The sequence below is a fragment of the Bufo bufo genome, chromosome 2, assembly GCF_905171765.1.
Source record: "Bufo bufo chromosome 2, aBufBuf1.1, whole genome shotgun sequence".
Lineage (NCBI taxonomy): Eukaryota > Metazoa > Chordata > Amphibia > Anura > Bufonidae > Bufo > Bufo bufo.
The window spans coordinates 360,475,538-360,487,704 of NC_053390.1; the positions used below are offsets into that span (position 1 = coordinate 360,475,538).

The 12,167-nt window shown below is 43.9% G+C and overlaps 1 protein-coding gene across 2 annotated transcripts in view; it reads left to right on the top strand.

Moving 5' to 3' along the window:
* RIC1 (RIC1 homolog, RAB6A GEF complex partner 1) overlaps positions 1–12,167 on the top strand; it is a 143,965-nt gene that overhangs the window by 46,742 nt on the left and 85,056 nt on the right. The window lies entirely within an intron of this gene.

Sequence of the window (12,167 nt, forward strand, 5' to 3'; positions counted from 1 at the left end):
AGGCGATATGCTCAAAATCCATATCGTGGCACAAATTTATATCGCATATCGCCTATATCGTCTATATCGCCCACCCCTACTTTTAATGTATTGACATTTGCAGCCTGTTTAGACTTGCGATGTATGACACGTTGTGCTATGGGGGTGAGAGACTCACAGTATAATGCTACTGTGGTATTCACTGCTAAGTGTGCTATTACTTGCGTACTGATTGTACACTCTGCTCGTTCACATATGCTATGTGAATTGTGATTTCAAGCACTGAGCAGATTGGTCACATACACAGTTTACTACACACACAACACACTATCCATCTAAATTGTCCCTATCCCTGTCTAAAATACAACAGCAAACACTACCCCTCCCGACATGTTTCACCGCTGCTTGCGGCTTCGTCAGGGGAGTGGGGTAATAACCTCTTCAGCTGAGTACACTCATTGGGATGGACGGGCCATTTTTATTTTATTGGGGTGTGAAACTTTATTTAGTGTGAGGTGTGTATGTAGTGTTTTCACACATGAAGGGGCTTGTAATTGTATTAAATTTAAAAGAAAAGTTGTAAAAAAAAAGTCTTTTGCACAAAAAAGTCTTCTAAAAGAAAAAGGATTTTCTGCACAAAAAAAAGAAAAACTGCAGTGCAAACTGAGCAGACGCGATCAGTAACAGACACTACAGATCGGTGTTCAAAATTCACGCACGCAGATGGTACGTTCGTGCAATAACCTAAACTGCCACTAACTGAAATATATATACAGTACAGACCAAAAGTTTGGACACACCTTCTCATTCAAAGAGTTTTCTTTATTTTCATGACTATGAAAATTGTAGATTCACACTGAAGGCATCAAAACTATGAATTAACACATGTGGAATTATATACATAACAAACAAGTGTGAAACAACTGAAAATATGTCATATTCTAGGTTCTTCAAAGTAGCCACCTTTTGCTTTGATTACTGCTTTGCACACTCTTGGCATTCTCTTGATGAGCTTCAAGAGGTAGACCCCTGAAATGGTTTTCACTTCACAGGTGTGCCCTGTCAGGTTTAATAAGTGGGATTTCTTGCCTTCTAAATGGGGTTGGGACCATCAGTTGCGTTGAGGAGAAGTCAGGTGGATACACAGCTGATAGACCTACTGAATAGACTGTTAGAATTTGTATTATGGCAAGAAAAAAGCAGCTAAGTAAAGAAAAACGAGTGGCCATCATTACTTTAAGAAATGAAGGTCAATCAGTCAGCCGAAAAATTGGGAAAACTTTGAAAGTAAGGGCTATTTGACCATGAAGGAGAGTGATAGGGTGCTGCGCCAGATGACCTGGCCTCCACAGTCACCGGACCGGAACCCAATCGAGATGGTTTGGGGTGAGCTGGACCGCAGAGTGAAGGCAAAAGGGCCAACAAGTGCTAAGCATCTCTGGGAACTTCTTCAAGACTGTTGGAAGACCATTTCAGGGGCCTACCTCTTGAAGCTCATCAAGAGAATGCCAAGAGTGTGCAAAGCAGTAATCAAAGCAAAAGGTGGCTACTTTGAAGAACCTAGAATATGACATATTTTCAGTTGTTTCACACTTGTTTGTTATGTATATAATTCCACATGTGTTAATTCATTATTTTCATGACTATGAAGGCATCAAAACTAAGAAAACTCTTTGAATGAGAAGGTGTGTCCAAACTTTTGGTATGTACTGTATATCTATATCTAATCTACCTCTACCTCTAACTGGAGCTCTTTTTTCACACCGAAAAAATTTAAAAACAAACCTCAAAAATGTGCAAATGCTACTGATCACACTACTGTATGGTGCTCTACAGCACGCACACAGATCGTGCGTGCGCGCAAAAACTGTAGTAGAAAAATTCACTACAGTGAACACTGGCTAAAAATTTTACTTATATCTATATATAGAAATATAGAACTCTCTATATATTTATATAAAGCCCTAACTACTTTTTTTTTTTTTAACCTTAAAAAATGAAAAAGTTGCCAAAAAAATCAGCACAAATAATCCACAGGTGCTGATCAGGCAGGTACCCACTGAACAGCACTTGGCGGTCACAGCTCGCACGCAGAAAAAGTGGTGCAGAGCTGGAAAATGGTAAAAAGATCACAAAAAGGCATCCATAAAAAAAAAAAGGACAGAGGGAGGGATCGGGACGGAGGGTGGTTTAGAGATCTGGAACAGCTGCAAATGAAAGAAAAATCTGTGCAGCTATTTTAGATGTTCTTCTTCTTTCTTCTTTTGTTCTTTTCTTCTTTCAGCAGGAAAGGGTTAAAGCGCAGTGGTGGTGCACCGTAAGTCCCAGCAAGCCAAAAGCATCACAGAAAGACACAGAACCTCTCTGCACGCAGTCACCAGCTAGAATGGCTGCATGCAGGGAAGTTCTGCCTCTTCCTGTGCAGCTATAGCGCTACCATTGGCTGGAGCGTTGGTCCAGCCAATAGCAGCGCTGGCAGGGGACCCAAAACACTGGTGTCCCCTGCCTGACCTAGGAGGAGACAGGTGCTGACTTGTTAACCACTGGTCACCTCCAGATGACAACCACCGCCTTCCCCCCCCCCCCCCCCCTGCAGCTCCGGCCAATAGCAGCGATCGGGGCTGCAAGGGGGCAGAAATACCCTCAGCCCTTAACTAACATGGCTGCCTGCTCAGCAGAGCGATTATGGCCGGGGGTTTGTCGCACCATAATAGTACGGGCAGTACGTCACGTCCCGCCTGCTGCGCCGTACTATTACGGCGCTGGTCGGGAAGGGGTTAAAGAGGTTTTCCTAGGCCAGTGACATCATGTTCATCACATGACCTAGGAGCAGCTCAGCCCCATTCAAGTGAATGAGGCTGACCTGCAATTCCAAGCACAGCCGCTTACCCTGTACGATGCTATGCTTGATGAGCTGAGAGAAGGCAGCAGCACAGCTGATAAGATTTTCTGATCAGAAAATGTCTGAAAACACCTTTAATATTTTTGGTGATCATTATGTGCAGTTATCGTGATGTTTTATAGGTGTTACAGTTTCATGTAAATGTGATTTCTTTTATTAGTAAGTGCACTTTTGGTAGTTGCCCTACCTTTTAGTGTATATTTTGTTGTGTTTTTTTTTATTTATTAAACCATTTGCTTGTAATTTAGTTTTTCTGTGCTTTGTTTGTACAGTTGAATGAATAAAGTGAATCTTGAATGCTCAACATGTCAGCTTCCCTATAAATTCTCCACTGCAGATGCAATTGACAGAATACAAACGCTATTGAGAGAGTCTACACTGCTCAAAAAAATAAAGGGAACACTTAAACAACACAATGTAACTCCAAGTCAATCACACTTCTTTGAAATCAAACTGTCCACTTAGGAAGCAACACTAAGTGACAATCAATTTCACATGCTGTTGTGCAAATGGGATAGACAACAGGTGGAAATTATAGGCAATTAGCAAGACACCCCCAATAAAGGAGTGGTTCTGCAGGTGGTGACCTGACCACTTCTCAGTTCCTATGCTTCCTGGCTGATGTTTTGGTCACTTTTGAATGCTGGCGGTGCTTTCACTCTAGTGGTAGCATGAGACGGAGTCTACAACCCACACAAGTGGCTCAGGTAGTGCAGCTTATCCAGGATGGCACATCAATGCGAGCTGTGGCAAGAAGGTTTGCTGTGTCTGTCAGCGTAGTGTCCAGAGCATGGAGGCGCTACCAGGAGACAGGCCAGTACATCAGGAGACGTGGAGGAGGCCGTAGGAGGGCAACAAGCCAGCAGCAGGACCGCTACCTCCGCCTTTGTGCAAGGAGGAACAGGAGGAGCACTGCCAGAGCCCTGCAAAATGACCTCCAGCAGTCCACAAATGTGCATGTGTCTGCTCAAACAGTCAGAAACAGACTCCATGAGGGTGATATGAGGGCCCGACATCCACAGGTGGGGGTTGTGCTTACAGCCCAACACCGTGCAGGACGTTTGGCATTTGCCAGAAAACACCAAGATTGGCAAATTCGCCACTGGCGCCCTGTGCTCTTCACAGATGAAAGCAGGTTCACACTGAGCAACTGTGACAGACGTGACAGAGTCTGGAGACGCCGTGGAGAACGTTCTGCTGCCTGCAACATCCTCCAGCATGACCGGTTTGGCATTGGGTCAGTAATGGTGTGGGGTGGCATTTCTTTGGAGGGCCGCACAGCCCTCCATGTGCTCGCCAGAGGTAGCCTGACTGCCATTAGGTACCGAGATGAGATCCTCAGACCCCTTGTGAGACCATATGCTGGTGTGGTTGGCCCTGGGTTCCTCCTAATGCAAGACAATGCTAGACCTCATGTGGCTGGAGTGTGTCAGCAGTTCCTGTAAGACGAAGGCATTGATGCTATGGACTGGTCCGCCCGTTCCCCAGACCTGAATCCAATTGAGCACATCTGGGACATCACGTCTCGCTCTATCCACCAACATCACATTGCACCACAGACTGTCCAGGAGTTGGCAGATGCTTTAGTCCAGGTCTGGGAGGAGATCCCTCAGGAGACCGTCCGCCACCTCATCAGGAGCATGCACAGGCGTTGTAGGGAGGTCATACAGGCACGTGGATGCCACACACACTACTGAGCCTCATTTTGACTTGTTTTAAGGACATTACATCAAAGTTGGATCAGCCTGTAGTGTGTTTTTCCACTTTAATTTTGAGGGTGACTCCAAATCCAGACCTCCATGGGTTAAAAAATTTGATTTCCATATTTTTTTTTTGTGTGAATTTGTTGTCAGCACATTCAACTGGGTAAAGAACAAAGTATTTCAGAAGAATATTTAATTAATTCAGATCTAGGATGTGTTATTTTTGTGTTCCCTTTATTTTTTTGAGCAGTGTATATTCGGTCAGTGGGCTGTGTTGGTGGAATTACCCTCAGGATAGTTATTGGATCTCTCTAGTTTATTAAACTATTGCTCAGTTGACATAAGATGCTTCACAAAGAACTGTGGCCTGCCTGTGCACGTTCTTCTGCCGTGTCTGATGGCCTCATCTGAGGATTGTAATCCTTTACCGTATGTTTCTGCTTCCACAGCTTTCTTCACATTCCTGTAGGCACTTTGTTGGTTACATTGTATGTCTTGGCTTTTTTTCCCTTCTAATATCTTTAGTCTCATATGCAGGCTACAAGTTACAACAGGAAAGTTTAGATTCTGTTTTCTAGTGGTTAGTTTTATATCATGTTCTTAGATTCAGGTTTCCAGTTGCTAGTTTTATTTTTCTTAGACTGCAGGATGGCCTAAAGAGCAACATTTTGCCCCAATTTTTGAATGAAATACTTGGTTTAGAGTTAGAAAAAGATTTGGTATAACTTGTATTGCATTAATGTAAAGGCCCTATTAGACCGAACCACATTCAATCCAGTCATTGGGAACAAACATTTAATAGAAATGCTCATTCCTGATAATCGGCCCGTTTTAATTGTGCAGCTGATCAGCGGCTAAAGGTGCAAGCGCCTATTTGTCAGTTAACGAGTATCTTTCCTCAGGATGAAGGATGCCAGATTATCGCCGGCTACTTGTGTAATCAAGAACTGAATGAGGGAGGAATGACTGTTAACTAGCCTCCCTCCCACATTTACTTTGCATCAGCTTATGTAATAGGCCGGTGCTAACGAGCTCCGATGGATATGTTTATCATCCACCCGGCGCTCATCCTGCCTGAATATCGGGCAGTATAATTGGGCCTAGAATCCCTGCTTCCAGCCGGTGATCATATTAGTGATTGCCATTCTTCAGTGTGTGAGCGTGCATACAGTGATGGCTGCCAATAACTGCAAAGACTTAAATGAATAAAATACAAGTTATCTGGAATCGTTCCCCATAAACTTCATTTAAATCTGTCACTTTTCTGCTATTTTTATTTGTGTACATAGTCCTTTTTTGGCATTCAGAAAACTAGTTTATTGATCAAAAATACAAACGAGAAAATGTCCACATGTCTTATACATCAAAGTTGTGATTGCAAATGGTGTACAATAAAGGAAAAGGGAAAAATACACGGAAAAAATCCAAATGTTTTTTTTCCTGTGGAACCGGTGGCCAAAAGTGGAGGCTGAGCCTTGGGTTTCTACCATGGATTTTTATCCACCATCTGCTTGTTGATTAGCCCCATTCAATGAAGATCGTCGATGTGTGGCCACATGCCGTGGTTTGACCCCTCTTTCTGGTCCCGAAACTACCACAAGATAGAGCAAAGAAAAAAAAGCACCTTTCGCTGCCTCTTATTGAAGGGGAGAGGTAGATTTCAGGTATTTCCCCATGTGAGCGAAGCATCAGATGTAGTACGTCTCTGGTTTCCTCTCCAATCAAGGACCATAAACGTAAATTCAGATTTAAACCTATCCGCTCCAAACATGACATGAGAAACTCAGTACCTAAAGTACAACAAAAATATAGCTGGAATTAGACCTGCAATCTCATCTCATTCAACTGCAGTAGATCCTGGAGAGGAGAAGACTCCAATGGCAGGTTGGCATGAACGTGTACTAGATATATAGTGTGGAACATTAGGAGGCTGTCTGGTATGTCAGGAATCAAGAGTTAGCATTTACATGAAAGGATTCGATCCCTGGGGACCATATAGCATACAGTTTATCAAGGACACCATAATGTAAGCACACAAGGGCACAGCAAATAATCCATTTGAAATGGTTTTATTACATAGATCATCATGTATGTCCTTTTAGGACTTGGAACAAAATTGTCAGTTATTTTTAATACTCCAAAAACCATTAATGCTGCCTCAGTGGCAAGTTGTTAGTATTGGTCCAGTGTTGGAAAGTTCAGGTTATTCTTGGTTAAAATGTAGTAGTCTGAAAAGATTTATAGTCTTTCCTCTCTGGTGGTAATCTGTCTATACATTTTGTTTGTAATTTGCTAATGCTAAGACAATAGACTGTTTCTCAGAAAGCACATAAAGTGCCGATGTTTAGCCGCTGACAATTGGGTTCAGTTTGTCTCTGCAATTCCCTCTTGTACATTTTACTGGATTGGCCCCCCCCAACGAGCAGATGTGCTGCCGAGAGTTCTACAACCTGCTACTCCCCTCCCTCTGCATGTAGAGGACTGCTTAGCGTGAAATATTCTGTTATATGCAGACTGTCTTAGATTTAGAGAGATGGAACTTTCATTATTACTTATTGTCCTTGGCAAGTCTAATAATCCTTCCTGATAAGAGGCATTTATAGAGATTTAACAAGTTTGCTAAAATTCAGGGGAATCCACTGATTTGGTTGGAATTGGTATTGTATATAGGGGCCTCACAACGGTCCCGATATGGGAAAAGAACATGCCCAAGTCCCCATGGGAAATGAGCAGCTGTCAGTAATTTTTGGCAGGAGCTGATTCCCCTCTTCCAACTGAAATAAACATGCATGCTTGGCTCAGAGACATGATATGAGGCACATCTTTCAATACCTGGTGTGTATTTTAAAGAGGACCTGTCGCATCTCCTGACATGTCTCTTTTATGGGTCAAATACTTTTTATTGAGCCAGTCTGCATGTACAATTGTGCACGGAAACCTGAATCATCAAGAGCAAAGGTAGAAAGAAATCCAGTCAATGCAGACAATTTTGCTTATAAAATAAGACACCAGAACGAGTGGACATCACAAGGACATAATAGGAAAGTACAAGGGAAAGGTCAGGGGAATATAACCTAACCAGTGCCGCTTAGATCAACAGGGAAAGAAATATAATCAGCAGCCCGTGCCTCCCTCAAGGGCATTAAGCTCATAGATCCGGTTTATCATGGTGGGTTACCCGTCACCCAACCAGCATTCATGGGAAATGCCCTAAAATCAGGCCATGGCCTCCATCATTTGATAAAAATCTCCTGAGACTGAGTGTCTTCCAGCCTGGTCGGAGGGGCAGTGGATTTCCAAAGTCTAGGGATTATCCTAAGTGTTTCCACATATCCTACATGTTTTAAGAAAGAACCCTATAATCCTCACAAACTGTCCACGGAATATAGACAATAGGGCCATTGAATGTGTGAGAGCCACAGAGTCTCCATATAGGTGGTCATAGAGATGGGATCAGGACCTGGCATGACCACCATATATGTAGCATGGAGCCTGGTGCCGCTCCACATCTCCAGCAAATATGGGAGGTTTGCGGAAAGATCCATTGACGTCGTACGGGTGCCATGTACCAGCGGGAGAGTATCCTATAATTACTTTCTTGGAACCTACATGAGATGGACGTTTTGTGAGTAAAATCAAAGGCCATATTCCATTGATCCTCCTGGGAAAGAGGTCTTCAACTCCTCCTTCCATGCTTTCAAGAAAGCCGGAGTACTCTCCTCTCTCTCTCCATCCCTCAACATTCCATATAACACTGAAAATTGAGCAATGGTGGTAGATGAGAAGCCTACCTACCTATCTGTTTTAGTAACTACTTACTTTCCCCCAATTCTGCAGCATCTATTCTTATGACACTTTGTTGTGCCATTCCTCTATTAATTTTGCCAGAAGTTTATGAATGAATTGCCAGCAGTGTACAATAAAGGTCCAGCTGGGTGTCCCTGCGTAGTCTGACACTGTCCAATCCATGCTGCCAGTTTCAGAATGTCCCTACACCCCCCAATTGGTAACACCCAGTTGAATCTTTATTGCAGACCTCTGCCAATTCATTGATAACCTTCCTAGCAGGAATAATAGAGGAATGGCACAACATAGTCATAAGAATCGATGTTCAAGAATAGTTATTACACGGGGAATGCAAGTAGTTAATAAAACTTTTCATATAAGGCTACTTTCACACTTGCGTTTTGTGCCGATCCGTCATTGACGGATCCGTTCAGATAATACAACCGTCTGCATCCGTTCAGAACGGATCTGTTTGTATTATCTTTAACATAGCCAAGACGGATCCGTCTTGAACACCATTAAAAGTCAATGGGAGACGGATCCTTTTTCTATTGTGTCATTGAAAACGGATCTGTCCCCATTGACTTACATTGTGTGTCAGAACGGATCCGTTTGGCTCAGTTTCATCAGACGGACACCAAAATGCTGCAAGCAGAGTTTTGGTGTCCGCCTCCAAAGTGGAATGGAGACTGATCGGAGGCAGACTGATGAATTCTGAGCGGATCCTTTTCCATTTAGAATGCATTAGAATGCAAACTGATCCGTTTAGGACTGCTTGTGAGAGCCCTGAACAGATTTCACAAACGGAAAGCCAAAACACCAGTGTGAAAGTAGACTAAGTTTTACAGTATGCTAGGGCGTCCCCCACGTCATTCAGTAATACAGTAGTTTGTGCTGATAGGCTTGTGATGACAGGTGAGGACTGATTTCCTGTTTGCTACCTGGAACAATGTTAGTATATGACACTTCACGCTGTGTGCTGCTGGCGCGTTTCAAACCAGCAGAACTGGAGCAAGGCTGCTGCTGATGTGGCAGTGCCGAGTGAACATTCCTCCCTGCCTCTGCTGGCAACACATATTTGTTGTTTAAAGGTCAGAGCAGTTCGTACTCAAAAAGCAGACTTGGGGAATTATGTTACGTTTACAGGCAGCAGTGCTGAGAACTTTCCCATAGTTTTTTTTCACTGTCCAGATGACACCATGCTAGTTGGCTGTAGAGTCAAACGCTGAAGCGTTTAATACATTGCACAAGCCCTGCACTCCAGAATTATATGGCTTATTGGATACAAAAAATTGCCAGATGGTGCATTTTTCCACCACTTACTCCAGGTTTTCAACTGCAGGTTTTTTAAAAAGTTGCAAAAATGATCATAATTTTGCTGCCGGGTTGCGGACGGATCTCCGCCGTTCCCCAGTTAGTTTAGCAGGCATGCTCAACCTGCGGCCCTCCAGCTGTTGCAAAACTACAACTCCCAGCATGCCAGAACAGCCTACAGCTATCAGCCTGCAGCAGGGCATTGTGGGAGTTGTAGTTTTACAACAGCTGGAGGGCCACAGGTTGAGCATGCCTTGTTTACAGCAATGCGGGATCCAGAGAGACCCAGAGGCCCGATCTGACAGTGTGAAACTAAGTTATAGGATCTGAAATACTGAGAGAGAAAACCGGAAAAAAAATGAAGCCTTAAGATGGTTGCCTCCTTAAGGCTTCTTTCATACTAGCGTTGTCCGGCAGGGAAACGGGATGCCGGATCCATACTAACGATTGCACACGTGTGCTGCTGGAAGCCCGGCCCCATTCACTATAATGGGAACGGCTGGAGATGCAGCCACAGCACGGCAAACATGCATGCTGCAGTTTTTGTCCGGCCGCCTCTGCATGTTTGCCGTGCTGAGGCCACATCTCCCACCCGTCCCCATTATAGAGAATAGGGCCGGGCCGGACTTCCAGCAGCACACATGTGCAAGCGTTAGTACGGATCCGGCAACCCGTTTCCCTGCCGGACAAGCCTAACGCTAGTGTGAAAGAAGCCTAAGGGTAAGTTCACACTTGCGCGTTTTACAGCGCGTTCGAACGCGCTGTAAAACGCATAACCGATGCAAACCAATGCTTCCCTATGGGACTGGTTCACATTTTAGCGTTTTACAGCGCGTTCGAACGCGCTGAAAAACGCCCGACGCATAAACAAGTTCTTGAGCTTCTTTGGGGCGTTTTGTTGCGCGTTTGCGGCCATAGGACACTGCTGTCAATCACACAAACGCGCGTAATACGCGCGTTGACTATGGACAAAAGCGCGCGTTAAACGCGCATTTCAAATACGCTCAGGTTTGAACCCAGTGTAAAGCGATCCTCTTTTACTTGGAGTTCTCCTTTTTCTCGTCTGTGGTAAAGTAATCTGTACATTTTATTCTTTCTGCCTCTGCTGTAATGGAAATCCACTCTCCATGCACTGACTTTGGGAATGCTTGTGACAGACTAGTATTATACACGGCATCCAATCTGGGAAGGTAGAAGGTGTGTCTCAGACTCCCTCTAGGCAATGTAGCTAAACTATAGTCACACATTATAGCTCTGTTGTATAGGGGGCAGCACGGTGGCTCAGTGGTTAGCACTGGTGCCTTGCAGCGCTGGGTCCTAGGTTCAAATTTGCAACATTTGCATGGAGTTTCTATGGTCTCCCCGTGTTTGTGTTGGTTTCCTCTCACAGTCCAAAGACATGCTGATAGGGACCTTAGATTGTGAGCCCCATTGGGGACAGTGACTCTGCCTTGTTCCACTCCTTTATTATCTGTACTAGAAGTTTACGAATATATTGCCAAAAGGTCAACTGGGTGTTACCAGTTGGGGGGTGTCACTGAATAGTGTTCAGCACTGATTAGATACTCTTAGATTCTGTGGGGACACCCCCCCAGTTGGAAATTCATTCATAAACTTCTAGTATGAATAACAGAGGATGGTACAACATAACAGTTATTTGACAAGATTCTCCAGAATTGTTATTACATTGGGAATGTAAGTAGTGTGACACAGTAAGGGGTTGTGTCTGGCAAGGCAGGTATTTTCCTCCCAGCATGTGCGGCTGGGCTAATTTCCAGCCAGGTGAGGTCAAATACCTGACCAGAGTTTAAGTGCCGCTCCGGGTTTTGGCAGCACCTGGCTGTCCTTAAATAGGCAGCTGGACTCAGAAGCCATGTCTCTGTGTTGGGATCTGGGAGCCTTGTGTCTGGATGAAGGCTTGCTACCTGTTTGGCGTGAAAACAGGTTGGTGCTGCTATGGTCAAGGACTCTTTGAGGCAGAATTGCCGCATAGTATGAATTACCACCAACACCGCAAGGTGACTTTTTGCTTGAATATGACTGTTTTGTCACTTGCCTTAAATGTGAATAAAACACTGAACTGTTTGATCCAAAGAACTTGTTGCCTCTATACTGCGTCCGCTAATCCTGTCTACCAGAGCGAAACCCTACAGTAGTTACTAAAACAGACATCTGAGTTTTAGAAGATTTTAGAAGATTTTTGTGCAGACACGGACATGTTATCAAGGCTTAGTAAGGGTTTCTGCACACAGATTACCACCAATTGCCATACTTCACATTTATTGGTGTGCTTATCTTGCCATAAACTGTGTACCTATGTGCTCAACACTTGACCAGGATTTTTATCCATTGGAAGCAAACCTGTAATGCCAATACTAATTGCCTGCAAGCAGAAAGTACAGAAAGTATGTTTGAAAATTTGGAAAGCTTTTCATTATACAAAGAATACCATTTATTTAAAATGTAGATAGCCTTGTATCTGA